Raw genomic sequence first — 27,810 nt, forward strand, 5'->3', positions numbered from 1 at the left:
ACTACAGGTCTCCTAGAGAATAAGAATTGGACAGATGAGGTCAAGGGAAAGGCAAGAGGTTCTTACACGTTGCCTCCCTCCCACATCAGATGAGCCCGAGCTGGGTGATGCAGATTCCCACCAACACAGCCAGTTGTCACAACAAAGAACTGGTTTTGCTTGCAGGTAGTTGGGGATTAATAATGAGCTTATTAATTAAGAACATAAAGCTGCAGGGTGTGTTTTTTATTAGACGCCATAAACAGAGCTGGTATTTAGGCTGCAGTGTATTCTAAACTGTGTGGTAAGACTTGTGAGCCGCCAAAGGGTACCGAAGGTGGAAGACATCGGGCACTGCTCTGGCAGGGGGCATGCCACTCTGCCTGAGACGCTTTCCGCTTGCTTTCCAAAGCCAGATCGTCTGAGCATCTTCCCAGGAGGTAACAGAGCATGGGGCCGGCCCTCTTTTGACCAGCCCGCAGGGAGGTCTCCTTTCTCTGTGGCTGGAAGGCAGCGCTGCTCCATCCAGAAGCCTGGGCTGGATAAGAATAGCTCTGTTTTGGGATTGGAGTAGCAGCCCTGAAAAAACACAGCCAAAAAGGGAATTAATTACCTGAGCCAGCCTTTAGTACTCCCTTAGCCTGGAAAGAAAAAGAGCAGAGCCGGCCAAAGCTGGCCATCCCCAGAGAAAAGACACAACTATTCCAGGAGCCTGAGGTTGACCTGGATCCTTGCACTTTGGCAAAGAAGGACAACGCCACAGTGATCTTATGCCTGAGATTCTCTGCCCACGGGACTGACATCAGGGGCCATGTGCTTCCTGCCTTGTGGTGGATCTCGTATTTTTTTTCACTTCTAAGCTAGGAATCTTGAGTCCTACAGCCCTTACCACGCATTTCTGGGAGGCCAGCATCACCCAGACAGGGAAAGACGTGCTCTGGGGAGGGAATTTTGCAGCAGTATTTTCCAACCTGGTTCTCGCCCTCTGCCCTTAGCCTCAGTACCTTCTCTGCGCCCTCCTACCTCTGCCTTTTCCTGCCCGAACAGACCAGGTGGTGATTATTCTCAGAACGGAATTGGCCCAAGAGAATAGTATCTCCTCTGGCAAAAAAAAAAAAAGCGAGAAAGTGACAGCAACAAGTCCCAGAGAATCTGTCTGCAGACATTGGATGCCAGAGCAGAGAAGCCTGCACGGGGCCTGCCCGCCAGCGCCAGGTCCTCGGAGGGGGGCCCCCACTCCTGTTCACGTAAACAAGATGAATCGTGGCTCCCTGCTCACTAGGCTGGAATCATACAGCAACCTTTAAATTGGCCCCGTTTACAGGGAAAGCATTGCGCCAGAGGAGTAAAGAAGGGGTCACGTGGTGCAATAGGACATCCCAGGTATGGTGAGAAACTGCCGGTAATGGAGGGTTAGCCAAGAAGACAGGACTTAGGCTCCTGGGAATGAAAGGAGATGTAAATGACCTGAAGAAAAGTGGATGGGGCAGAGCGGGCACAAACATCATGCCTAGATCAACAGATCGGCCCTGGTCAGTCTCTCGGGCTGACATCTGCATTACTGCTTTTGACACCACGCCAGCAGGCATTGCCCACTTACCTCCTCCCCTCTGGGGTACCGCTTCCACCAAGGTGAACCCTGCATGGGCTCTGCTCCAACCACTGTTTCCTTCCTTTTCTTTTCTTTTTTTTAATTTGATTTTATTTTTTAAAGACTTTACTTATTCATTTTAAAGAGGAGAGGTGAGAGAAAGAGAGAAAAGGGGAGAGGAACAAGAAGCATCAACTCCCTGTTGCCTTGACCAGGCAAGCCCAGGGTTTCGAACTGGTGACCTCAGCATTCCAGGTTGATGTTTTATCCACTGCACCACCACAGGTCAGGCTATGCTTCCTTTCACTTGAGTCATTTTCTTAAGCAAATTAGTGAAAACTGGAAATGCAAGAGACTTGCTGAATTTGGGGATCAAGCAAGGGTCAAGGCACTCATCCCCCTACCTCTAGAGATTTATTCCTCCCAGAATGTGAGGTGTTCTGCTGTTACTATGTGTAAATCATGTTAAGATAGAACATAACGGCCTGACCAGGTGGTGGTGCAGTGGATAGAACATCGGATCGGGATGCGGAGGACCCAGGTTCAAGACCCCGAGGTCGCCAGCTTGAGTGCAGGCTCATTGGGTTTGAGCAAGGCTTACCAGCTTGGACCCAAGGTCGCTGGCTTGAGCAAGGGGTCACTCAATCTGCTGTAGCCCCCCAGTCAAGGCACATATGAGAAATCAATCAATGAACAACTAAGGAACCACAATGAAGAATTGATGTTTCTCATCTCTCTCCGTTCCTGTCTGTCTGTCCCTATCTGTCCCTCTCTCTGACTCTCTCTGTCTCTGACACACACACACACACACACACACACACACACACAAAGAACATAACAGCTAGTCAGTGACCATGAGCCCGGCATGCCTAAGTCCTGCCCTACCACTAACATACTCAACCCCATCTGAGCCCTGTAGTGTTCATAAAGAGAGAGAGAGAGAGAAAGAGAGAGAGAGAGAGAAAGAGACGGAGGACAAAGCCAGGCCAAGGTAGGCTCTTGAAGTTTGTCCTGCAAACCCCCAAACAGTCCCTGGGGAGCAGGCTATGCATAAAGCAGTCTCCTTTGGCCAAGACTAGAGATAGATGTTCTTCCTTCTCTTCTCTGGGTCTACAGCTACTTGACTAGAGATGAGAGGGGAACCCAAAGCCAAACACAAAATGAAAACACAGAATTTCTTTTTAATGGCACTGCCAGGAATCTACAGATCAAGACAGTTCCCCAGTGGGAGGGAAGGAAAGTCCTAGGCCCCAGGGTCCTGAGGGAGAGAGAGAGAGACCATACCTGTAGCAGCGTGGCCCATAGAAACTCATTTTTTCATTTGTGCATAATACGAGGGAGGGAATAAGGGAGCAGAGAAGTCCTGAAGCTCCCCCTGGTAGCCAACATCCTAGACAAACAAAGCCGCTAAGTCATTCAGCACTTCCCTGCGGAACGGGGTCTGAATGAACGTGTTAGGAAACTGGCTGTAATTCCAATGTCTTCAGGGTCCTCTTACATTCACCTGAGCTAACAGGATGAGAGCCAAATTACCGATGCTGTGGGAGGCTTCAAATGGTGTTTCCTGTGGGTATTATTTCAAGCCTAATGTTGTATTAACATAGCGCTGCATGGTGATTACTATATTATTATATATTAATCATAGGATAATGATGCACACTCACCCTGCTTCTCTCTTCAGGCTGGTACAAGATCTTACCTAGAGCATGAGGCACCACAACTGCCCTCCCTGTATCTGCACCCCCATCCTACCCTCAGCACCCTTTCCTACAGGTAAACTCAGAAGAGGATAATACTCTTGTGTCCATGCTCCAAGTTACTGCATTTCCCCATGTATAAGATGCACCTGTTTTCAAAAAGTTTGGGGTCTAAAAACTGGGTGTGTCTTATACAATGTTGTGGCATTTCAAATGCCATAAATGGGACTGAGGACGAGGCAGTACAGTATATGAAAACAGTGGTTTGTCTTCAGACACAGACTAGGGCAAGCTAATGGATGGGAGTTTTGACAGTGATGAGGAATTGTACAAATTTTATGATGAATAAAACTTGGTGCCTGACCGGGTGGTGGTGCAGTGGATAGAGCGTCGGACTGGGATGCAGAAGACCCAGGTTCGAGACCCTGAGTTCGCCAGCTTGAGCAAGGGCTCATCTGGTTTGAGCAAAAGCTCACCAGCTTGAGCCCAAGGTCGTTGGCTCGAGCAAGGGTTTACTCGGTCTGCTGAAGGCCCGCGGTCAAGGCACGTATGAGAAAGTAATCATTGAACAATTAAGGTGTTGCAATGCGCAACAAAAAACTAATGACTGATGCTTGCCATCTCTCCGTTCCTGTCTGTCTGTCCCTCTCTCTGACTCTCTCTCTGTCTCTTTAAAAAAAAAAAAAACAAAACAAAAAAAAAACTTGAGTTCAATTTCTGTAATACATTTTTTTCAAATTTCAGGACCCAAACTTAGGGTGCATCTTACACATGGGAATGTCTTATACATGAGGAAATACGGTAATAGTGTCCTAAGCCTAAGCTTGAAGCCCATAAATCTCTGTTACCTGTTAGCCCCTCTTTTCCACATCCAGGTAGGGAAAGGTCTAGGAAGCAAAAATAAGGTCTAGAAAAGATTAAAGATGGTACCCATGCTTTTGTACAATCCCCTTCTTTAGGGCTGACCAGCATTACTAAGAGCAGAAATGATGGTGTGTAACTTCCTGTGCCACATCATAAAGGCATTGTGGTTTCTGCCTTGGTCTTCTGAATTTCTCACTGGGGAGAAATCATTGCCATGCCATGAACACACTTAAGCAGCCCTGTGGAGGGTTCTGCATAGGGGAAAACTGAGGACTCCCACCAAGAACCATGTTGGCAGCCATGTGGTTGAGCCACCTAGGAAGCAGATCCTCCAGCCCCAGTCAAGCCTTCAGATGACAGCATCCCAGGTTAACATCAGATTGTAATCTTTTGACAGAATGCAGGCAATGACCTGTTAGACAAACCACTCCTGAATTTCTGACCCACAAATATTATGAGATATAATAAATAGGTATGATTGTTTCCAACCACTAAGTTTGGAGATGATATGTTATGCAGCAGAGACAACTAATATGGACCTTTAACAATCATGTAGTTCCCAAAGCACAGCAGGTGCTCAGAAAATATTATAGTTGATGAATGAATGAATGAAGCTTCTAGCAGAAGTACCATACATTAAACATTGCAACCATTGATGAGAGAAGATGAATGACCAAGGCAAGAATAACCAATGGAAAAATAAAACCTTTGAAAGATAATAAAACTTAACCCATAAAAGTGGATATCCAAGACATGTCCTAATACTGCATTTTCTTTAAAACAAAATAAATTGGCTCTAAGTTATCATTATTACTCAAGACCCCTCTCTACTCTTACTTTAAACCCACTCAAGAATCTGAGAAAGAACACTATGTGGAGAAGGAACCTCTACTCCCTATTGTAGTCACCTCTGATGCCTCCAAAACCTATACACCAAGATTCCTTAAAGTCACGTTGCTCTATATAGTTAGAGGGACTTTCATGGGAGTCCCAGTGTCTAGAATATAGTCTCTTCTAAGGTCTTACTCCTCATTCATTCACAAATATTTATTGGGTGCTATAATATTCAGGGTTGTTCAGACAAACAGAATCAATATGATGTACATAGAGATATACAAATAGAAGAATGCAACTGTTGGTGGGACTGTAAAGTAGTACAACCATTATGGAGGAAAGTATGGTGGTTCCTCAAAAAACTGCAAATAGAACTACCTTATGACCCAGCAATCCCTCTACTGGGTATATACCCCAAAACCTCAGAAACATTGATACGTGAAGACACATGTAGCCCCATGTTCATTGCAGCACTGTTCACAGTGGCCAAGACATGGAAACAACCAAAAAGCCCTTCAATAGAAGACTGGATAAAGAAGATGTGGCACATATACACTATGGAATACTACTCAGCCATAAGAAATGATGACATCAGATCATTTACAGCAAAATGGTGGGATCTTGATAACATTATAAGGAGTGAAATAAGTAAATCAGAAAAAAACAAGAACTACATGATTCCATACATTGGTGGAACATAAAAATGAGACTAAGAGACATGGACAAGAGTGTGGTGGTTACCAAGGGTGGGGGGGAGGGAGGACATGGGAGGGAGGGAGGGAGAGAGTTAGGGGGAGGGGGAGGGGCACAGAGAACTAGATAGAGGGTGACGGAGGACAATCTGACTTTGGGCGAGGGGTTTGCAACATAATTTGATGACAAAATAACCTAGACATGTTTTCTTTGAATATATGTACCCTGATTTATTAATGTCATCCCATTACCATTAATAAAAATTTATTAAAAAAAAAATAGAAGAATGCAAATAGATAGATGGATGGATTGATGCATGAATGGATGGATAGATGGATGGATAGATGATAGGTAGGTAGGTAGGTAGATGATAGATAGATAGATAGATTTAATTGGCTCACATAATTGGAGCTGGCAAATCCAAAACCTGCAAGGTAGACCAGCAAGCTAAAGACCACAGAAAGTGTTGATGTTGCAGTTTAAGTCCAACATTAGTCTGCTGGTAGAATCCTCTCTTCAGGGAACCTGTTTTTCTTCTCTTAAAGCCTTCAACTGATAGGATGAGGCCCACTCACTTATGGAGAGTAATCCTGTTTTACTCAAAATCTACCAATTTAAATGTTAAACTCATCTAAAAAAAAAAACCACCTACACAGCAACATCCAGATTACTGGCCAAATATCTGGGTACCACGGCCTAGCCAAGTTAACACCTAGAATGAACCATCATAGGCGCCATTGACTGATCCAGACACTGGGGCTATAGTGGTAACTCAAAACCTGATCTCCTGGAGCTTTTACATCCAGGGTAAGACAATAAAATAATAACTATATGCATATACAACATGCTAGGTCATTCTAATGTTAAGAAGCAGCATAAATCAGGTAAAGTGAAAGAAACTGGCTCTGGTTGGTTGGCTCAGTGGTAAAGCATCGGTGTGTGGAAGTTCCAGGTTTGATTCTTGGTCAGGGCACACAGGAGAAGTGACCATCTGCTTCTTCCCCCACACATACACACATTTCTACCTCTCTCTTTCTCTCTCTCTTCGCCTTCCGCAGCCATGGCTCGAATGGTTCGAGCAAAGTTGGCCCCACGACACTGAGAATGACTCCATGGCCTCACCTCAGGCACTAAAATAGCTTTTGGTTGAGCAATGGAGCAGCGGCCCCAGATGGGCAGAGCACCACCTGGTAGGGGGCTTACCTGGTGTATCCCTGTCAGGGTGCATGCAGGAATCTGTCTTTGCCTCCTCACTTCTCATCTAATTAAAATAAAATAAAATAAAATAAAATAAAATAAAATAAAATAAAATAAAATAGAAAGAAAGAAAGAAAGAAAGAAAGAAAGAAAGAAAGAAAGAAAGAAAGAAAGAAACCATTGAAAGTTAGTTGGGGAAGCTTGCCCTGGGAAGGTAACACATGAGCAGAGACCTAAATGAAGTGAAGAAGCAAGGCATATGACTATCAGGAAAAAGAACATTCTAGGCTGAGCAAATCACAAATATAAAAAAGATTGGGCATGCGTCCCCTGCTCACACACCCACGGCTCTCTATCCCATTCTGTACCATGGAGACTCTCCCTCCTGAGTTTCCTCAGTCCACCGCTCCCCACCCCCAGCAGACTTCCTCTGAGGAGCTCAACCTCAAGGAAACAGAGGAAGGATATCTGTCAGCCAGAGACTTCTCTCTTGACAATACAATACAAAGCTGCGTAAACAAGAGAAGATACAACTTCTGGTACTCTCTCAGAAAGAGGTGGAGTGGGGGAAATCTGAAAAGATAAAAATGAAATTTCTCAGAAACGCAAACAGAAGCGGCAGCTACCCAGCCCACCCCTACCCTCAGCTGGGATCTTCAGGCAGATTGGGGGGCAAGGAAGGCGGGGAGATAGGAGAAGCAGGAATCTCTCATTTTTGAGAACTCTGATTCAGAAGAATTCATGAATTTCCTGACAAAAAACTAAGGTAATTCTCCCTAAACTGTAAGGCGTTCCCTTCCCCCAAATACCCATCATGGATGTGAAAATCAGAGTGGCGTGGGAGTGGGAAAGGCAAAGGGGTCACACTCCATTGATGCCATTTCAGACACTGGAACCAAGAAGTCTCTGGGGAAGAAGTGATGTTGAGTCCCACTGCACCTGACCCCAACCTGTGGCCAGGCCCTGGGGTCTGGTAAGCAACCTTCTGGAAGCCAATCCCACAGAGATTTGAAGCCATAGTGACCACTCCCCAAGACAGGGGCAGTCAGTTAGGGGCATGGCTACCCTATGACTGAGTGAGTTGTCAGGAATTTAAAGTAGAAAAGCCAGTAAGAGAGGTAAACTGACACCCAGCACCTCTGTAAGAGCAGTGAGCTTAAAACCAGAGACCAGGAAGGGAGGGCAGGGTCAAGAGAACTTCAGGCCAAATGGTGATGAATAGTCCTTATTTCTTCTCTGAACCCCTTTCCTCCCTCACTCTCTTACACTTCACACACACACACACACACACACACACAGTCCCTGGGAAAGATGGTATCTGGGAAATTGAAATCAATTTGATTCTACAAACCTGCACGACGTATTAAATTATCTGCTTTATGCAGGTTACCCTGCCAAGTCCTGGAATGCCAAGAGAAGTGAGTGACCTCCTGCCCCCTCTAAGCTTATCCAAGGTCATGGCATGAGAACTGGCACACCATTGTTATGGATAAAGTGTAATAAGGGCACAGAGAAGGAACAAATTAATTCCTTCTAGGGGGTTGCGGAGGAAGGGACAGATTTCCCAGAGGAGGCCTCCTGTGATCCTTGGTAAGTGAGCTGGGGGCGGGGTGAAGAGGACCGCTTTGGCAAGGGCAGCGGCCAGGGCAGCACTGGTCTGAGGGTGGCGGGGACCTTGGCCGGAGGGCAAGCTGTGTTCAGGGAAATGGTCGCAAATGAGGCCTGGAAAAGGCTGTGCTTTCGTTGTGAAGGGCTTTGTGGAAGAACTTGAGTTTCAGCCCATAGGTAGTTTGTTAGATTCAATGTTTTTAACGGGTTAGTGCAGGCATCTCCAAACTACAACCTGCAGTCTGGCCCACATGCGGCCATTTATCCGCCCCCAATGCACTTCCGGAAGGGGCACCTCTTTCATTGGTGGTCAGTGAGAGGAGCATAGTTCCCATTGAAATACTGGTCAGTTTGTTGATTTAAATTTACTTGTTCTTTATTTTAAATATTGTATATATATATTTGTTCCCGTTTTGTTTTTTTACTTTAAAATAAGATATGTGCAGTGTGCATAGGGATTTGTTCATAGTTTTATTTATAGTTTGGCCCTCCAACAGTCTGAGGGACAGTGAGCTGGCCCCCTGTGTAAAAAGTTTGGGGACCCCTGGGTTAGTGTTTCTATGAGCTCCCTGATGGAGATAACCCTGACCTGCAGTGCCTGGGGGCTGGTGGGGGGGGGGGCTAGAGGAAAAACGGTGATGAAAGGGGAACTTGGAGGGCTGGAAGTGTCCGGGTCAGTGATCCCTGTGAGAAGCTCTGCAGCCCTTGTGATAAGAGAGGGCAGTTCTGAGTGAGGTGTCAGAAACACTGGGCTGGATGCGGGACCACCCAGGGATCCCTCCTGGGTTCCTGACTTGGTTGATGAAAGAAGAACATTTAGAGGAGAAAGGACCAGAATGTAAGCCCCACAAAGAGCTCACTCACTGCCTTCCCCTCACTCTAGCACAGCGATGGCAATACAAGACACGCAGAAACATTTGTGGGCCATGTGAACAAAAGAATGAACATGGCCCGTTGGAGTAGGAAGAGTCGTGTACACCCACCCAGAGGCGAGTAACAAAAGGACACAACAGCCGGGAAGGGCTCGTTGCAGACAGAGCTTTTGGCATCTGTGTAGGAAATATTTCCCACTGGCAGATCGGCCACTTGCTCCTGCTCCTTGGAGCTTGCAGGCGAGGGCCCAGTGGTGAGCGAGAACAGCGGACCGACCATCAGGAAATGAGAGCTGTCGGGAGGCAGAGGGTACAGCGACCACAGTGGGATAGGCAAGAGGAGGCACGTGAAAGAACTGAAATCTATTAGCAGCGGGAAATCCATAACTGGGTCTGAGGCCAGTAAAGGGATTTGCAAAGAAAATTCTATCCATGGTATATTTCCTTCTTATCGCAGTCAATGGTCTGCCAAAGCGGGATTGCTCTGTATTAAAAACCTGCTGTCCTTTCAAAATTGCACATAGACACCCGTCATTGTATCTGCTCTGTGCACATAAAGAGAGAGATCCATGGCCTCCCTCTCCACACGCTCTACACGCAGGGCCTGAGGCATTCTGACTCGGGGGGCAGGGGAGCAGTTTCACGCTGGAGACACTTCTCCCTTGAGCAGGACTCACACAGTAATAGCGGATTATCCTAGAGCTTGCGCGTCTGCATAAACTCTACCCCTTCCTTTTGTAAAGATAGCTTTCTTTATTTTAAAAATATTATGCAGCAAAATGGTCTCTTGGTTCCTTTGCTGTATACTTCTGTTCTGTGAATGTTTACATATGTACAGATTTATGCAACCTCCCCCAAGGTCAGACTAAGTAGAAGCTTGAGCCCCTCTCAAATCCCCTCAAGCTACCCCTTTGTCCCCAAGCCCTCACTCAGACCATAACCCCTGGAGACCACTGGTTTGTTTTCCACCACAACAATTTTGTCTTTTACAGCATATCAAACACATGGAATCACATATATGTAACCTTCTGAGACTGACTTTCTCACCCAGCACAACTGTCTTGGAGATTCAACAAAACATTCCCCTCCCCAGGAGCTCTTGCTTTTTTCTGTCGAGTGGTGCTCCACGGATGGATGGACCAGGGTTTGCTCTCCTGCTCCTCTGATCCACTCCACACATCCTTAGTACCTCTCTCACCGAGAGGGCCGAGAGAGAAAGGAGGAGACACACACTTTGGCTTCTCCTCCTCTTTCACTCAGTCCTGACGGGGGCTCTGCCACATGCTGGGCACCGTTTTGTGATGGGGGCCACATGTTGGAAAAAAACTGGCAGCCCTGGCCTAACCTGTGGTGGTTCAGTGGCTAGAGCATCAACCTGGAACGCTGAGGTCACTGGTTTGAAACCCTGGGCTTGCCTGGTCAAGGCACATATGGGAGTTGATGCTTCCTGCTCCTCCCCCTTCTCTCTTTCTCTCTCTCTCTCTCTCTCTCTCTGTCTCCTCTCTCTACACAATGAATAAATAAAATCTAAAAAACAAAACAAAAAAACTGGCAGCCCGCCCTGCCTTTCCGAAACTTCAGTTCTAGAGGAAAGAGACAGGCGGTAAATCACAAACCTGGTGAGTGAGTGGTGTAGGGTGTGAAGAGGTGGTAAGTACTCTGGGACAAACCAAGAAGAGCGGGAGGAGTCAGGATTGTGGGGAAAGAGGCTGCAGTTTTAGAAATGGAGGAGTTATTCAAACAGCAATGTGAAGACTGGAGAGAGGGAGCTCCACCTACCCCTGAAGGAAGAGCAGTCTGGCAGAATAGCGCTCTGTAAGCGCCTGGAGGGCTCTGCTGGAGCGAAATCAGCAGTGCTGTGGGGTTCGGAGGGGAATGAGCTTCTTCAAGACTAGGAAGCACCACCATGCCCCTCCCCCACTGCCTGAGGCTGCGGCGTCTCAGAGCCTGGGGGGGGGGGGGGCTGCCTCTCACCCCCCCTCTTGATAGCCCAGCACAGAAGAGGTTCCTGAAGCAGACTTGGGCACATGCTCAAGTTCAGGGAAGCCTTTGGTGGGCTTCCCTGAACCCCATCATAACTACACCCAAGCTTCAAAACAGACTCATACACCAAAAGAATCCCAGGCCCCAAACCAAGAAACTGCATTCTGCTCCCAGGAAAGCAGTAATGGGGTCACACTTTGCCAGCAGTGCCTTGAACCAAGGGGTCAGCCGCGGAGATGCCAGGGGTCGATGTGTTAGAATCCATGGGAGTCTGAAAAGTCCAGAGTAACAGGCTTTATAGAAAGGAAGAAAGGAACCTTGCTGGGCTGATTAGAAAGGAGAGTCGAGCCAGGCACAGCCTGGGACTGGGTTTTAAGGGTTTTGGGGAAGGGCAGTGAGACAGGTCATGGGGCATTAGCCCATTGGCTGCTGGACCAAGGAGGGTCTTTTATGGAAGTTTGCCAGGACTTTTCGGCTTGTGAAGTCAGACATTCCTTTGCGACTGGTCATTTGCTGCAAGCTCTGAAACAGACTTACTGGCAGGGTTAGAGAAATGAAACCTAAGAGCATGCAGCCTGAATCTTTTTTTTTTAAGTGAGATGCAAGGAGGCAGACAGACTGACTCCTGCATGAGCCCCAACTGGGATTCACCCAGCAAGCCTCCTATGGGGCAATGCTCTGCCCACCTGGAGCCACTGCTCAATTGCTCGGCAACTGAGCTATTTTAGCACCTGAGATGAGGTCATGGAGCCATCCTCAGTGCCCAGGGCCAACTTGCTTGAACCATTCAAGCCATGGCTGCTGGAAGGGAAGAGAGAGAGAGAAGGGGAAGGGGGAAAGGTGGAGAAGCAGATGGTGGCTCCTCCTGTGTGCCCTGACCAGAAATCAAACCCAGGACTTCCACACACCAGGCTGACGCTCTACTGCTGAGCCAACCGGCCAGGGCCTGCAGCCTGAATCTTTAGGGGCACAAGTCCCATGAAGCTGAAGTCATGAGGACCCTTGGGTCTGGCAGGTACCCCCCAGGAGAGTTCTAGTTAAATCTTTCTACTAGAGCCAGACAGGTGGGCACTAAACCATGCCTGAACCACTGGCTAGGGTTCTGGATCTCATTAGCACTTACAAAAGTTTAATTAATCCTTCCTTGATAATCTGGTGGTTATTGATTTTTATTTTTAACTCCTGTTTTATGGAGACAAATAAAGTGCCTTCAGCAGCACAGATGTTCCCAGGGGTGCAGAGAAAGCATGGATCGAAGAATCTCTTACCTTCCGGTCAGTGGGTCCTGAGCAGAGAGGACATCAGATTTGAAGAGACAGTTCAACTCAACAGGAACAGAGAGGATGCCCACAGTGGACGTAAGACCGAACTCCTAAAGCTCTAATTAGGACCATCTGCAGCTGGGAGAGACAGGCTGATTTATCTTCATCTAGTGCAAGTTAAAAATAAACATCAATACCCAGCAGCACAGAGAAAGGAGGGGATGTTTTGAGATGCAAATGAAGCGGGACATCCCAAAACCGGACACTAAGAGTGGCTGACCTCTGACCCCCTCAGCATACCTGGCCTGAGGACAATTCAGAGGTGACCCACACCCCTTGGGAACCAGCACAGAATGGCAGCAGCCAGTTTCTTAGTGTCAGAACCAGGATGGCTTGCTGTACCGGGTGCCTTGAGCATCAGCAGCGGCACACTGCACAAAGCTGGGCCTGTGTGGTGGGGACAGGGGTGCCGGTCCAAGTTCCGTCACTTACCAGCGGTGTGGGCTGGGACAGGCCACAGGCCCAGTGTGCCTCATTAAGAGAGGTCTTACAGGTACAACTTCTGTAATTGGGTGCTCAGCAAGCATTTATCTATTTGTTCATTTCCCGCTCCCTCAGAAGACAAAATCCTCTGTTAAGAGAAATTAGTTTAATTACAGAAGATAAAAGTCTTGATGAAAAAGCTCATGCTAAATTAGGTGCCAGGGATTCTGCAGGTATATACAAGGGCCTTGTAATATACATTAAATAATAAAGTCCCAACTCCTGCCCACGCAGAGCTTAAAAATCAACCCGAGGTGGTGTGAGCAGTCGCTGAGCATGAGGGAACAGGAGCTGATAGAGGCAGTGTAGGTATCTACACATCCATGTAGATTTCACCGTCTGGCTCAGATCCGGTCCAGCCCAGACACCACGGCAGGATAGGAGGACAACAGGAAGCCACCATTCTGGGTCTTCTGCCTACCTGCCAAGCATTTCCACCTGTGATATTCTACTCATTCCTCACAGGTTTGCAAATGAGAACACTGGAACTCAGATGAGCTTGGTGGCTTGCCCAAGAATGGAGAATCATCTGGAATCCTAGCCTGTGTCTGTCAGCCCGGAGCCTTAGCTGCTGCTCTTCCTGCTTCCCAGACACGCAGTGAGGGGACCTCCAGCCCAGGAAAGAGGCTATGACAACTAATCTATTGTGCCAGCCCAGCGGCCGGGCCCTCCCCTGACCCAGCTCCTGTCTGCAGCCTCTCCGAGCACGTCTGAGGTCCCCTAACCTGTCCTCATTAGCACAAACTCCCGGAGCTCCTGTCTTCACTGGCTCCACTCAGCTTTCAGCGGGCTCTTCTCTGCTCAGCTGAGCCGGAGGGTCTGACAGCCTCCCAGCACCACTATCACCCCCAGCAGAGGTCAGGCAGAGGGTGGGGGCGCTCACCCCACTGTCCAGAAGCCTGCATCTGCCTCAGGGGTCCCCAGGGGACTGGGGAGACACAAAACCACAAGAAGTCCTCACCATCTCATCCCTGGTGTAGAGGATCAGATGCAGCAATTGGCTGATTAGGAAGGTTGCATTAACACCCAGTCAAAACAGCTCTTTAAAACAAGCTTTGACAAAATTGTCACATTAGATGTATCTGAATAAAGTCAGCCGGGCGGCTGGCAGAGCTCAATTCTACATCATTTTGACAGCCTGCATTAAGAAGCTGCAGGCACCACCGGGAAATTACCTCCAAGCTAAACCCAAATTATAGCCAATGCAGCATATTCAATCCAACGTGGGGTGAGAGAGGCTGCCAAGGAAGGGGCTCGGAGGGCAAAGGACAGACATTTCTTCTCTCTTCCCACGATCGGGAGTGGAGAGAGGCACCACAGCTTGGCGGGGAAGCAGTTAGGAGGGACCCTTCCTCTTTTCCTTTAAGTAGGAGCCTCCATGCTTGAATTTCTGTCTGGTCCCCTCCCCTGCTTTAGTGACCTGGGGAAGGAAATAGGAAGCAGCGGATGAAGGCAGTAAACCCAGGTCTAAGCCCCTCCTTCTGTTCCTAATGAACTATTTGATCTTGGGCCACTCACCACCCCCTCCCTGGCCCTCCATGTTCTTTCTGGGAGCGGGGATACTAAAATCAATGTTTTCCACACTGTGCTCCCTGTATTTCCAGAAGGATCCCAGAGAATATCTGACGGAAGAGGTGATACAGAAGGCTGAATGCTTTACATCCTCAATTGCATGTTAACTAAATCGGCACTGTTTTTATGTTATAGATATCGAGGTTCTAGGAAGATGTCTTTAAAGAAAAGGCTCTGTTGCTAATTTAAAAAAAAAAGAGAAAAGAAGGAAGGAAGGAAGGAAGGAAGGAAGGAAGGAAGGAAGGAAGGAAGGAGAAGAGAGAGGAGGGAGGAGAGAGGAAACCACCTGCAACCAGGAGCCACCAGACTTATCATTGCTCTAATAGCATGAGCTAGAAGGATCATATATTCTAATACTCAGGTGGGCCTTTTCCGGAAGTAATCATCCTCAGGCTACATGGCAAATAAAGAAACCTTTGCATTTTTCCAGATGGGGAGATCTGATGGCCTGAGCCTTATGGCCCCTGGAAGAGGAGAGATAATGAGAGCTAGGAGTTCAGACCTCCATAAGCCCAACCTTGCAAGGAGGCCAGGAGGAGGCCTGAGCTCTGTGGGCCTCCACCTCCCATCGCAGACATCACAAATACAATCTGATGGAATAGGCTAGTTAGGAGAGACTTGACTTAGGTGAAGGCGTATGCAAAAGGGCGTGAGAACTCTGAATATTCATGATGCTAATTAAGCAACAGCTAATTGGAAAATGTTGAATTTTATTAAGACCTCAGACTTATATTGTTACAACAGGCACCAGCATAATAACAATCATTTAATGGGCACTTTGGGTTCTTTCCAGAGTTTCTTTCTGCTCTCTCTCTGGCTATTAATGTGCAGGAGAGAGCAAGCCAATGAGTAGATGAGGCCAAGGGGAACTAGCTTTATCACTTGGTTTGGGCAGCCCAGAAGCAAAAAGTTGGACTAGATGACCTGTCAAGACTCTCCACATCATCGGGTGACTTTTCTGCAGCCCAGGATTCCTGCGGCCAGAGAAGCAGATAGTTAGCTAGATAGGTAGCCAACTAGATAGATAGATAGATAGATAGATAGATAGATAGATAGATAGATAGATAGATAGATAGAAAGGATACTTGCCACCTCCAAAGGTGGAAGAAAGATCCCACACCCAACCTAATCCTTTGCTCTCAGCACATAGTAAAGGTTAGATAATAGGGAGAAAACAAGCTTTTGAAGGGGTCACTGAAGGGAGGTCTGCACCTCACTGGCTTTCTCTCCCATGAGCTGGGGACCAATTGCTATTTCTCGGATCCTGGGAGGACACTTCCTAAGGTCTATGGCAGCCTGAAGCACTAAAAGCAGCTCAGAGTTGGGGGCAATGCCCATCTACCAGTTTAATTTCCCCACCCTGCAGAGAGAAAGCCACTGTAAAAGGAAACAGTATAAAGAGTAAAGAGAGCCCCTGGATCCTTTGAAAAATGTCTAAAATGACACTGATGTTCCATTAGAAGACAAAACATAATCACACCTTCTCCGCTTAGAGATTTGTTAAAACCGGGCAGGGTATGAACAGAACAGGAGGGGCTGGCTGTCCTGAAAGCCCCTGTTAGTTCTGAGGGGTCAGAGCTCAGACGTGCTTCCAGCTCACTGTCCCGCTTTTCTCATGCAAATGACAAAGGGAGGAGTAATAAATATCTAGTTAGAAAATAGAAGCCAAATATTAGAACCTGGGGAAAATGGCCATAAATAACCATCTGATGAGTGGTGTCTGATTAATTGACCTGATTTACAGAACAGCCAGAATGACCAACAGCAGGAAGCCAGTCCCTGGCACCTAAGACACAACAAGACCCCTGGATGAGGAGCAGGCAGCAGAGCTGTTTCTGTGCCCCAACCAATGACAGGTGACATCGGCCCCCTGCACTGCGCAGCAGACCTCCATTCACCACCACTGCTCTTCCCAGCCCAGGCCACAGGCACAGCTGACTTGGCCTGCAGGTCAGCCCCCTCAGGGATGGCAGGTCTCCCTTGGGCAAGCAGGGTAGGCCTGCAACCCTACAACCAGGCACGAGGTAAGACACGGGATTAGGTATGGCCAGGGAGGGGACAGTGGCTCCCCTCAGCAGAGAAGAGAAATAGAAGTCAGGCAGGACAATGACCATTTCAAGGAAGGATTCACTATTTGGGGGACTTTTTCAGGGCTTAAACTCTGAAACTATCCCTTCGTTTGCTTCTTTTATTTAACTGGTTACAAAGATTTATTTTTAATGACCAGGAAGAAATGTTTGTTACATCTAATCAGAAAAAGCAAGTTTCAGAGCAGCACTTTTATGCAGATTAAAAACAAATAATATATTTATTTGATTCTCCCCCTCACCTTGGTTTGCTAGGGATCTTCCTTGCCCATGTAAAGAAAGGCCTTAAATCTCTCCTGTGGAACCTGGGTTAACATGCAGTGTTATTTCTGCCCGTGGTTCCTTTACCCTCTGTCACCAAAGGGAGCTTATCAAGGAAAACATGTTGGTAAGGGTGTGGGGAGAAGGAAACCCTCACACACTGTTGGTAGGAATATAAATTGGTGCAGCCATGGTGCAACTAGTATGGGGGTTTCTCAAAAAAGCAAAAATATAACTCCCATATGAACCAGCAATCACACACCTGCATATTTATCCCCCCAAAATGAAAACTCTAACTTGGAAAAAAGATCTCCACCCCTGTGTTCATTGCAGCATTATTTATAAGAGCCAAGATGTGACAATAACCTAAATGTCCATCCATGTATAAATAGATAAATATGAAATACACACACACACACATACACACAATGGAATATTATTCAACCATAAGAAGGAAGGAAACACTGTCATTTGCAACAACATGAGTGGACCTTGAGAGCATTATGCTAAGTGAAAAAGTCAGGGAAAGCCTGACCAGGCAGTGGCGCAGTGGATAAAGCATCGGACTTGGATGTGGAGGACCCAGGTTCGAGACCCAGAGGTCGCCAGCTTAAGCACAGGCTCATCTGGTTTGAGCACAGCTCACCAGCTTGAGCCCAAGGTCGCTGGCTCGAGCAAGGGGTTACTCGGTCTGCTGTAGCCCCCCGGTCAAGGTACATATGAGAAATCAATCAATGAATAACTAAGGAGCCGCAACAAAGAATTGATGTTTCTCATCTCCCTTCCTGTCTGTCTGTCCCTATCTGTCCCTCTCTCTGACTCTATCTGTCTCTGCCACAAAAAAAAAGGAAAAAAGAAAAAGTCAGGGAAAGACTAATACCACACAATTTCACTTATATATGGAAGTTTTAAAAAGAAGCAAACAAACAAGAAACGAGCTCCTACACACAGAGAGCAGGTTGGTGGCTGCCAGAAGCAGGGGGTGGCGGTGAGCGAAATAAGTGAAGAAGGTCAAAAGGTACAAAGTAAATAAGTTATAAAATAAATAACTCATGGGGTGTAATGTACAGCCTGGTAACTATAGTTAAAAATACTGTATTCCTTATTTGAAAGTTGCTGAGAGATTAAATCTTAAACACTCTCATCAGAAGAAAAGAAAAAACTTTGTAACTATGTGTGATGATGATGTTCACTACTTATTATGATGAGCATTTCACAATATATACAAATATTTGATCATTATATGACATATCTGAAAGTAATGTAAGGTTTTATGCCAAATATACCCCAATAAAATAACTAATTTTTAAAAAGAAAAACAGATGATGGATGAGTTTATGATAGATAGATGATAGATAGGTAGGTAGATAGATAGATAGATAGATAGATAGATAGATAGATAGATAGATAGATAGATAGATAGATAGATTATAGATAGGTATATAAATAGATGATAGATAAATGAATATAAATATAGTTATAAATAGAGGTGATAGATAACATATATAAAGCAGTGCAAAAGCTCAATGATTAACAATACTTACAGCATTTTTCTAAAATATTTTAAGGTACTTTCCCATCCCTGCTTAGAGCCTATAAAGGTGGCTGAGCAGGTGCCCTCTCTCCCATTTCCACAGAAAATGGGTGTAAGACCCACAGAAGGATGTGTGCCCAGGGTGGCACCCCCCCCAGAGTTCTTTCTCTTCCGATGGGCTCCTCTTACTTCAACAGAGCAATTAGTCACCAGCCTCTTCAAGCCGCAGTTGAGGGTGGAGGGCAGCGAGGAAAATATAACAGGTCCCATCCAGAGTGGCATCATAGTTGGACGCTCTCCAGGGACGCGGCGTCTGAAGCCAAGGGGAGCCACTGAGGGGAAGTTGAGCTGAGGTTTCTGAGCTCCATTGTGTCATTCTCTCAGGGGTCAGAGGAGCCCCTTAACCATCTGTGCACCCGGAGATCTGCTGGTGGGGATGCCTCAGCACTTCGGGATCAAAAGAGATCCCAATCTATGATTGTACACGAGAGGAGTGTCCGATGTCCCTCAGCACAGGTTCCCCCACACCTATTCAGGCTTCCCAGAGTCCCCTGTGGGAGTCCACTGCCCACTCCCTGCCTGTGCCACTTCTGAGGCAGATTGAGTGAGGAAGGGGATGCCCCAGGGCCTGACCCCAAGGAGCCCTGGGAGGGGGATGCCTTCCTTGACCCAGACTGATCTGCTGTGGCCCGGAAGTGACCCTGCTTCCCAGACACGAGTCTAAGAGAGAGAGAAGAACACAGCACAGCTCTCCAGTAATTCTGTCACTGCGTTTCTGCCTGAGCATCTCAGGGGGTGGGCTGGTTCCTAGCAGGACACACTATGGATCTCAGGACCCCCTGGCCTAGCTCGGTGATGTCTGTTCTTGTCTGCCATTATCCCCACAAACCTGTCTGTGCTGCGGTTTCCCATTCATAGGTGGGAAGAATAAGCAGTGGCCAGGGTCCATGGAGGACAAACACTGGGCATCTTTGGGCATAGTTTCTTGGTCAGAAAACACCCCAAAGGCCCTGGGATCAGTAAAAACTTGATCCTGGGTTCTGCTTTGCTGTGTAAGAAGAAAACGAGGCCTGTCTTGGACTGAGAACCCAGGGAGATGGGGCCACGCAGCAAGTGTCAGCCACCTGGTGCGAGCGAGCTGCCTCCCTGAGAGCCAAGGGCCACAGCTGCCTGGAGCCCACCACACCCGTCATGGCCGTGTGGGTTCAGCACTCTGGGATGCACAGGGAGCCTGTCCTCACACAGGTGGTCTCACACCCAAACCACTGCCCCCCACCACATCAGACCAACCCCAAAGGAATCTTGCACAGCCCGTCTCTCTGACGTGCCAGCTTCGCCCCCTCTGGTTCTTGTCCCCACCAAGCCTCTAGGCCAGACCTAGATAGATTACTCTACTGTGGCCTTTGAGTGCACCTGCCTCTCGGATAGAGATGCCTGTGGGATGCTGTCTGTCCCTTTGGGCAGGGTGTTGTTGGACAGATGCCCTCACTACACCCGCCCTGGGCACTCCTGAGGAGAGGGCCTCTTGCTTTCTCTGGACTCTTGTGGGGCCTCAGACAGCAGTCTGCACACACTCCACTACAGACTGTTAGTCCCCTCCCTTCAACAAGCACACCTTCGGGTCCCTCATGGGCTGTTCCAGCCCTTGGTCTTCTGACAGCTCTAGCAAAAGATGCCGGGAGGCCACGGAGACTTAGCTTGCCCTTCACAAGACTCCTGCAGACACTACCTCAGCCCAGGCACCCGAAGGAAAGCAGGGCCCCTGGCAGCCCACACTGTTTTCTAGTAAAGGACTGGGGAGACCTGCCCTCGTTCTGTCTTCCCTCTCTCGGGACCCATCCTCTGAGGCTGTAGGTGACAGATTCAGCTGCTCCTCGTCTCCCCTGTCTGGTTGCCTCCCTGCCAGCTCTGAGTCACTCTGACCCCAGCTGCCACTACCAGTAGACTCTGTTGGCCACAGCCCTTTCCTCCTTCTAAGTGACAGGTCCGTCACCTCACCACAGCTCAGGCAACACACTGTGTCCTTAAGGATTTTCTCCTGCCTGCAGTGCATACACGTGGCTGTACCCTCGCCCTCTGCAGCTTCCTCCACACTCTGCAGGCATCCTGAGCTTTCTGCCCTGAATTTCCCAACATCAGGGTGGGGGGGTGGGCCTGAATCACCCTGGCCCTAGCCATCTCTGGCAACATATTGCAACTTTGGCAAACCTCTGACCCTTTCTTATCTGAAAAGAAGAAATTATAATGCATCTTTGTCTCAGACTGCTGGGAGGTCAAATGAGATCATGTATGTGGATTTGCAAAGTAAAAACTCTGGTTGTCATCCTTATTCCTGCACCACAGCCCACCCCAAACCTGATCACCGTAAGTGGGTCTGGGGCAGTTTGAATGTCTAACAACTGTCACCTCCTACGCTCCCCAGTCAGATTCTGCAGGAGTCCCTCATGGCCTAGCCCAGCAAGCTTATCTCCACTCTGGTCTGGAACCACAGAAGGATATCCAGGCCCTACATTATTGTGATGGTTAATTTTATGTCAACTTGACTGGGAACAGGGTGCCCAGATAGTTAGTCAGAGTTTCTTTTGGATGTGTCTATGAGGTGTTTTTTTGTTTGTTTTTTTTTAAGAAATTAACATTTGACTCTGTAAACTGAGAAAAGCAGATTGCCCTCCCTCATGTAGGTGAGCCTTAACCAATCAGTTGAAGATCTAAATAGAACAAAGGTTGACCCTCCTGTGAATAAAACGTAACTTCTCCTGCCTGGCTGCCTTGAGCTGAGACATTAGTCTTTTCCTGCCTTTGGACTTGAAGTAAAACATCAGCTCTTCCTGGGACTTGAGCCTGCTGGCCTTCAGACTGAAACTTATACCATTGGCTTTCCTGAGTCTCCAGCTTGCTGACTAAAGATCTTGTGAGCTTCTATGATAGCGTGAGCCAACTCCTTATAATAAATCTTTTCATATATATATACATCCTGTTGGTTCTATTTCTCTTTGGAACCCTGACTAACGCACTGATCTTCCACTGGTCCTTATTAAGCAACGTGTGGGAATAAAGATGTGTTGGAAAATTTTGGGTTGTCAGAATGACTTGAGAGAGAAGGCAGTAGTCAATTTAGTGGGTGAGAGCTCAAGATGCTAAATGCCACCTAATATCCATGCTTACGTCACCCCAAATGTCAATAGCATTCCTTTAAGAGGCTGGATTGAAGCCTTGCCAACTCTCCAAGTCACCCCCCTCCACGTTCATCCCCTCCACTTTTGGAATGGCTCACTCTGCTAGAGCCACCCAAGCAGCACTGGCCTCCTCTTTTGTTTCTCAAGAACATCACGCTAGTTGCTGCCTTAGAATTTGGCCTCCGCCCCCACCACCAGATGGTTGCATGACTGGCTCTTTCTTGTCTTTGAGGTTCCATATCACCACCTCAAACGGGCTTCTCCTGACCACCTAATTCCAGATGGTTCCTACACCAGTGACATTCTTCTTCTTCTTCTTCTTTTGTAAGCAATAGAAGGACAGATGGACAGGAAAAGAGAGAGATGAGAAGCATCAACTCATAGTTGTGGCACCTTAGTTGTTCATTAACTGCTTTCTCATATATGCCTTGTCTAGGGGGACTCCAGTTGAGCCAGTGACCCCTTGCTCAAGCCAGTGACCTTGGGCTTCAAGCCAGCAACCCTTTGGGCTCAAGCCAGCAACCATGGGGTTATGTTTATGATCCCATGCTCAAGCTGGCAACCCTATTCTCAAGCTGGCAACCTCAAGGTTTCAAATCTGGGTCTTCAGCATCCCAGGTCAACGCTTTATCCACTGTACCACAGTCTGGTCAGACTATACCAGTGACATTCTTTAATTCTCTGTTCTACCTCCCAAAGCACTCAATTCTCTATAAAATAATTATGTCCATTTGCTGCCTTGCTTCACTCCGTTATTATCTACCAACTCCCATGAGGACAGAAATTTCCTGCCATTCATCCCTGTATTGCCAGAACTTAGTAGAAGCCCAGTAAATCTTCATTAAACCTAGAGTGGAAACATATAGTGAGCCAGATGTGGTGCTGAGCACTGATGCTGCAAACTCAAGCTCTCCCTCACTACAGGGCAGGGGCAAGCTCTGGAATTCATTTGGCATAAACAATCCTGGCCCTGGCATTTCTAAATGAAAGTCCCAGGCACTTACACATTCACCAAGGTGTTTGCATGACCAAGTGTTGGCTTTTGTCCACAGGACTGTTGGGGCCCCCTTAACCTCTAGCCTGCTTACCCACAGACTAGCCTTACTGTCACCAGCTCCTCTCCCAGGACTCCCGACTACTTTGTCTCCTGAATCTCATTCAGTGTGGTGACAACCCACCAATATGCTATAGTCAGTCCCTGTTGGGTCCCACTTGCCTCTGTCACCCTAGAGCTGACCTGAATCAACCCAGGTTCTCTGAATACTTCGTCGAGTGCCAGCCGTCAATGCAGGAAGCAGCCATAGAACATGGGCACATTTCCCACAGCCTTTGCTCTATCTCAGCCGGACTTCTCCTCTAATTCAGGTTTCCAGACTCTTAGCTTGCCTGGTGCACAAACCCACTTAGGTTCAGACCTACAGACCCACCCTGACCAGGATTTGGTCTTAAAGAAAGTGTTAGAATACTGACTGGCCTTTAATTTGGTCCCAAACATCTCCTTCCAGGTCCCATGGCACTTCGGGCCACCAAAGTCTCAGGGACTCATTGGCAAATCTCTTATATGATTAACATGCAGACTGGGAGGAGTAAAGCATCAGTCTTAGCACACTCTCTTTTTCTCATACTAATAGACAAACACTGGAGGAGAAAGAAACCAGAATAAGGTATGGAGAAGAGGAAGGGAAAGAGCTGCAGACACTTTCTGTTTCAGAATCTCGCCTCAGGTCACACCTCCCAGATGTTCTCTCTGGAAGAAAGCATCCCAGGCAGGAAGGGGTCCCTGATGTCACCCAGCTCACTTCACAGGCTGCTTCAGCTGTGCCTCGTTCTCCGTGGGGGGTGGGGGGGACACAGCCACCACTGGCCCACCCTTCCCTTTACGGATGCTGAACTTTCATTGCAGTGCGAACGGTTACCTTTTGCCTCAGATTCGTTCCCCCAAGGTTGGAGTGATTCAAAGAGCATTCTCAAAACGTACAAGGAGAGCCTGACCTGTGGTGGTGCAGTGGATAAAGCGTCGACCTGGAAACACTGCGGTCGCCGGTTCAAAACCCTGGGCTTGCCTGGTCAAGGCACATATGGGGGTTGATGCTTCCTGCTCCTCCCTCTCCCTTCTCTCTCTCTCTCTCTCTCTCTCTCTCTCTCTCTCTCTCTCTCCTCTCTAAAAATTAAAAAAAAACATAGAAGGAGAGAAGCAAAATGAGAAATTGTAAAATGCAACCAACTGTTTTCTCCCAAACATCTCCTTCTACAAGTGGGAGTGGCCTTGCTTACGGACAGAATTTTCAAGTGTCCTCAGAATTTGAGATTTCTATGCATTAAAATAATACCAAATCTAAAAATGTGTTCTTTTTCATCCAACTGAGTAAGTTTGATTATGTTGTGATATAACTTATCTGTACAACAGCAATACATTTCAATAAATAACATAACTTGCAATACAGATTAGAGTCAAACTTGCTAATAACATGCTTTTATTTGATCTATAAATTTTCATCAACCTCATCTTGAAAGCTCATGGCAGCTGAGAACAGAGGCTTTGCCTGGGCCTCAGACCTGAACTTGCTTCTGGATGGGGTTCCTAGGTGTGTAGTCTAGACAGGCCTATCTCTTGGCCTTGGGGCCATGCTCTGGTCTGTACCCACACAGCTGAGGGAGGGATTACTCCCTCTGGCCCACAGGCATTTTAGTCCCAAAAATGTAACCAGGAGGAGAGTCTTTCCTTGTCCTTCGGCTGGAAGGCCTGTGGCTCCCAACCCTGGAAACCCTCTCTCACCTCAACCTCCTCTCCTCACTATCCAACTAAGGGCTTAACAGGATTTATATTTAGGATTAGCCTTGTCAACGGAAGAAACGTCCAAAACTTTAAGGACTTTTATGAGTTTATTTGAACCAAACTGGCAATAATTACTGGGAAGAAAAATCTCAAAAGATTAAGAAAATGCTCCAGAGAATGGCAGATTTGCAGCTCATTCTGTACAGTACAATCAAAGGGGGAGGCATAAGGAGGCTCCATGAAGTTCATTGGTCACAGGTTAGGAAGGTAGGAGAAAACAAAGGTGGGGAATCTCTGGGATTGGATAAAAAGTAAAACAAATGGATATATACTTCTTCTACATAGGTGGCTATAGGATGGTTAACAGTCAACAATTAACACGATAACAATAACAAGAAGGAGAATCTTGGTTTCTGTTCTGGTTCCCTAAGGGGTGGGGGGGGGGGGTGAGGAATTAGCGTGACACTCCAAAAGTATGTAATGGTAGATACAAAAAACAATAGACAGGCTTGGTTGAGATAAAGATTGACCTTTGTCAGGGAAGATACCAGGCCTACTTATCCTAAAGGGAAGGAGCAAAGGGAATCAGACATTATTAAGTATAATCAACTAGGGAGTTGAATCAGATAATAAACCTGTTCACTAGGAAGCTGCAGCATTCATAGGCACACATATGCCCCTCCAAAATGATTAACACCCCTCTCTCCCCCAGGTAGAGAGGAAAGTCTAGCTTTCCAATAGCCCAGGGTACAATTTGTCCATTTGCCCAGACTATGGGAGAAAGGAATAAACAATAAAGGGAAAATTCTTCTGCTGAGTGCATGCCCAGTAGAAGTCAAGATGGCACATGCAGTAAGAACCAAGATGGTGACCATCGCCTGACCAGGTGGTGGCACAGTGGATAGAGCGTCAGACTGGGATGCGGAGGACCCAGGTTCGAGACCCTGAGGTTGTCAGCTTGAGCGTGGGCTTATCTGGTTTGAGCAAAAAGCTCACCAGCTTGGAGCCAAGGTCGATGGCTCAAGCAAGGGGTCACTCGGTCTGCTAAAGGCCCACGGTCAAGGCACATATGAGAAAGCAATCAGTGAATAACTAAAGTGTCACAATGAAAAACTAATGATTGAGGCTTCTCATCTCTCTCCGTTCCTGTCTGTCTGTCCCTATCTATCCCTCTCTCTGATTCTCTCTCTCTCTGTCTCTGGAAGAAAAAAAAAAAAGATGGTGACCATAAGAAGTGGAGCCTAGCCTGGGAAAAGGATCTGATTGGATAAGGGACACAGAACCTTAGAAGATCTAAGAAGTGGATTGGCTGGGGGAAGGAACAAATGCAAGCCCGAGAAAGATTGGGAAGTTGATTGGTTGGTTTGAAAGAGTGGCTGGTCCTTCTCAAGCCCTAGATAATAAACTCTGCCTAACAAAGGCTCTCTCTCTCTCTCTCTTTCACCGTCTCTCACCCTCAACTTCTCTCACCTTCTCTCACCCAGTAACATGCTCACCCCATTCATAAGTGTAATCTCTCTCTATAGCAGCCATGTGACCCTAGCAGCCACCTGGGCTGTGGCAGCCATGCAGACTCTGAGTGCAGACTACAAGTATGAGCCTGGTACAGCAATGCCACCCCAGCCAGAGCACAGCTGGGAACAGAAGCTAAGTTAGCCAGATGGGGACAGAAACATAGACTGAACCAGTGGTGCAAAATGTCTGGACACTGGCCCTGTTTCTGGGCCTAATGAAGACAAGGCTGAACTTTTCCCACAACAGGACAGAGAGAGAGATGAGACATTGAGAACATGAGCACAGCCATTTGTTTCAACCCCACTGAATCTTACCACAACGCCACCTCAGCCCATCATGTGTGGGCCCCCAGAAATTCTTTTCTCACAACGCTGCAAGAAGACCTTATTTCCACCGTCAACACTAGGACCTGACAAACTGCCATGACCTGCTTTTGGCTGGAAAGCTTTTAACTTCAGACCATCCTATGTGGTTACTTCAGGTCTCCCCTGAGCTTGTCAGGTTTAGTACGTGGTTCCTTTTTTTTGTCCACAGCCTCTTTACTTTCTGCAGTGATGGAGATGCTCAATATGGTAACCACTCACCAGCCACGTAGGGATTTGGAGCACTTAAACTATAGCTAATATAACTGAGGAACTTAGTTCTTAATTATATTTACATTTAAAGAGCCAAACGTCACTATGGCTACCTTGTTAAACAGCATAGCTCTAGTTAACGACCGCATTGTTGTGGACACCATGATCATCCTGGCCCTGTCTGGCGCCTGTCAACAGCCTGCCCATCACTAACTGCAAGTAAAAAGAACACTTATATCGGAGCTTACATTTAAATCTCTATTTAGTCTAAGAGATCCTTTATTTTCATCATATTTGCAAAGCAGATTTACATCTTTGACAAGAGAAAAATTCTGAGATGTCCTAAATTAAATTACAGCCGGCTAAGGAGTGGGGGAGAGAGACAGGGTGATTATTCAGTTATTAGCTGCTGCTAAAATTAACAAAAAACTACTAACATTCCTGAATGTATGTTGGAGCTTTGAGTCAACTTCTGCGCGGCTGTCTAAAAGGAAACGGCAGACCACCGGAAGCCACTGCGCCCTGCTTATGCATTAACTTTCCAGTCGGTTGCCCACAAGCAATTAAAAAACTAGTAAAAATTCTTCGTTAGAGACCAAGCACCTAATCTAGAATTGCCTCTGCTTCACCTCTTCCTGCTCCACCCCCCTTATCTATAGCTAATGCAAATTCTTTCAAAACAACTTACATCTCTTAAAAAGCCCTGTCAGCTTCCGGAGGTGGACATGTTGTCTTCTCCATTTAACCCTGCTGCTGTGGTGTTATGGTAGGCAGTCAGACGGGCATGAGCAGAGCAGGACAGTAGGCCAGGTATGGAATGTCACTAGGCCAGAAAGTCCCGGGCACCTAGCAACAGATACCTAGCAACGGGCAGAACTGGGAGAGCAAATATTGGAAATGAGTATTGTTAATTAGGACCTTGCTTCTGAGTCACCCTTTCTTCCCCTAGATTGTCTCTGGTCATGAGTACCAGCTCCTCCCCCTGACCTCTTTTCCCCTGGCATATAACTAGTCACGCGGGAGACCCGCTCCTCTACCCTTTAGAGAAGAACAGGGGGCCTGGAGAGAAGCCCCATCTGGCCCCCTTGCAAGGACAGAAGATGATGGGACAGGCCCTGATAGGTCAGCTTGAAGAAAAAAGGACTTAACCCCCTCCAAGGGGTTAAAAAGAGTCCTGGTACCAACCAAGCA

At 47.3% G+C, this 27,810-nt stretch overlaps 1 long non-coding RNA gene across 3 annotated transcripts; it reads right to left on the minus strand.

Annotated features, from left to right (window-relative positions):
• Nucleotides 1-204: 204 nt before the first annotated feature.
• Nucleotides 205-27,503, minus strand: LOC136323179 (uncharacterized). Of its 3 annotated transcripts, none has more exons than XR_010728931.1 (4): nt 27,308-27,503; nt 13,073-13,211; nt 12,587-12,718; nt 205-558 (listed from the first exon to the last, which is right to left on the minus strand). It is a non-coding gene; the product is annotated as an uncharacterized lncRNA (long non-coding RNA). The 3 variants fall into 3 exon arrangements; XR_010728929.1 differs by having other exon boundaries at nt 12,587-12,747; XR_010728930.1 differs by lacking the exons at nt 12,587-12,718; nt 13,073-13,211.
• Between the last annotated feature and the right edge of the window lie 307 nt (nt 27,504-27,810).

This window comes from Saccopteryx bilineata, chromosome 2, assembly GCF_036850765.1.
Source record: "Saccopteryx bilineata isolate mSacBil1 chromosome 2, mSacBil1_pri_phased_curated, whole genome shotgun sequence".
NCBI classification, from domain to species: Eukaryota; Metazoa; Chordata; class Mammalia; order Chiroptera; family Emballonuridae; genus Saccopteryx; species Saccopteryx bilineata.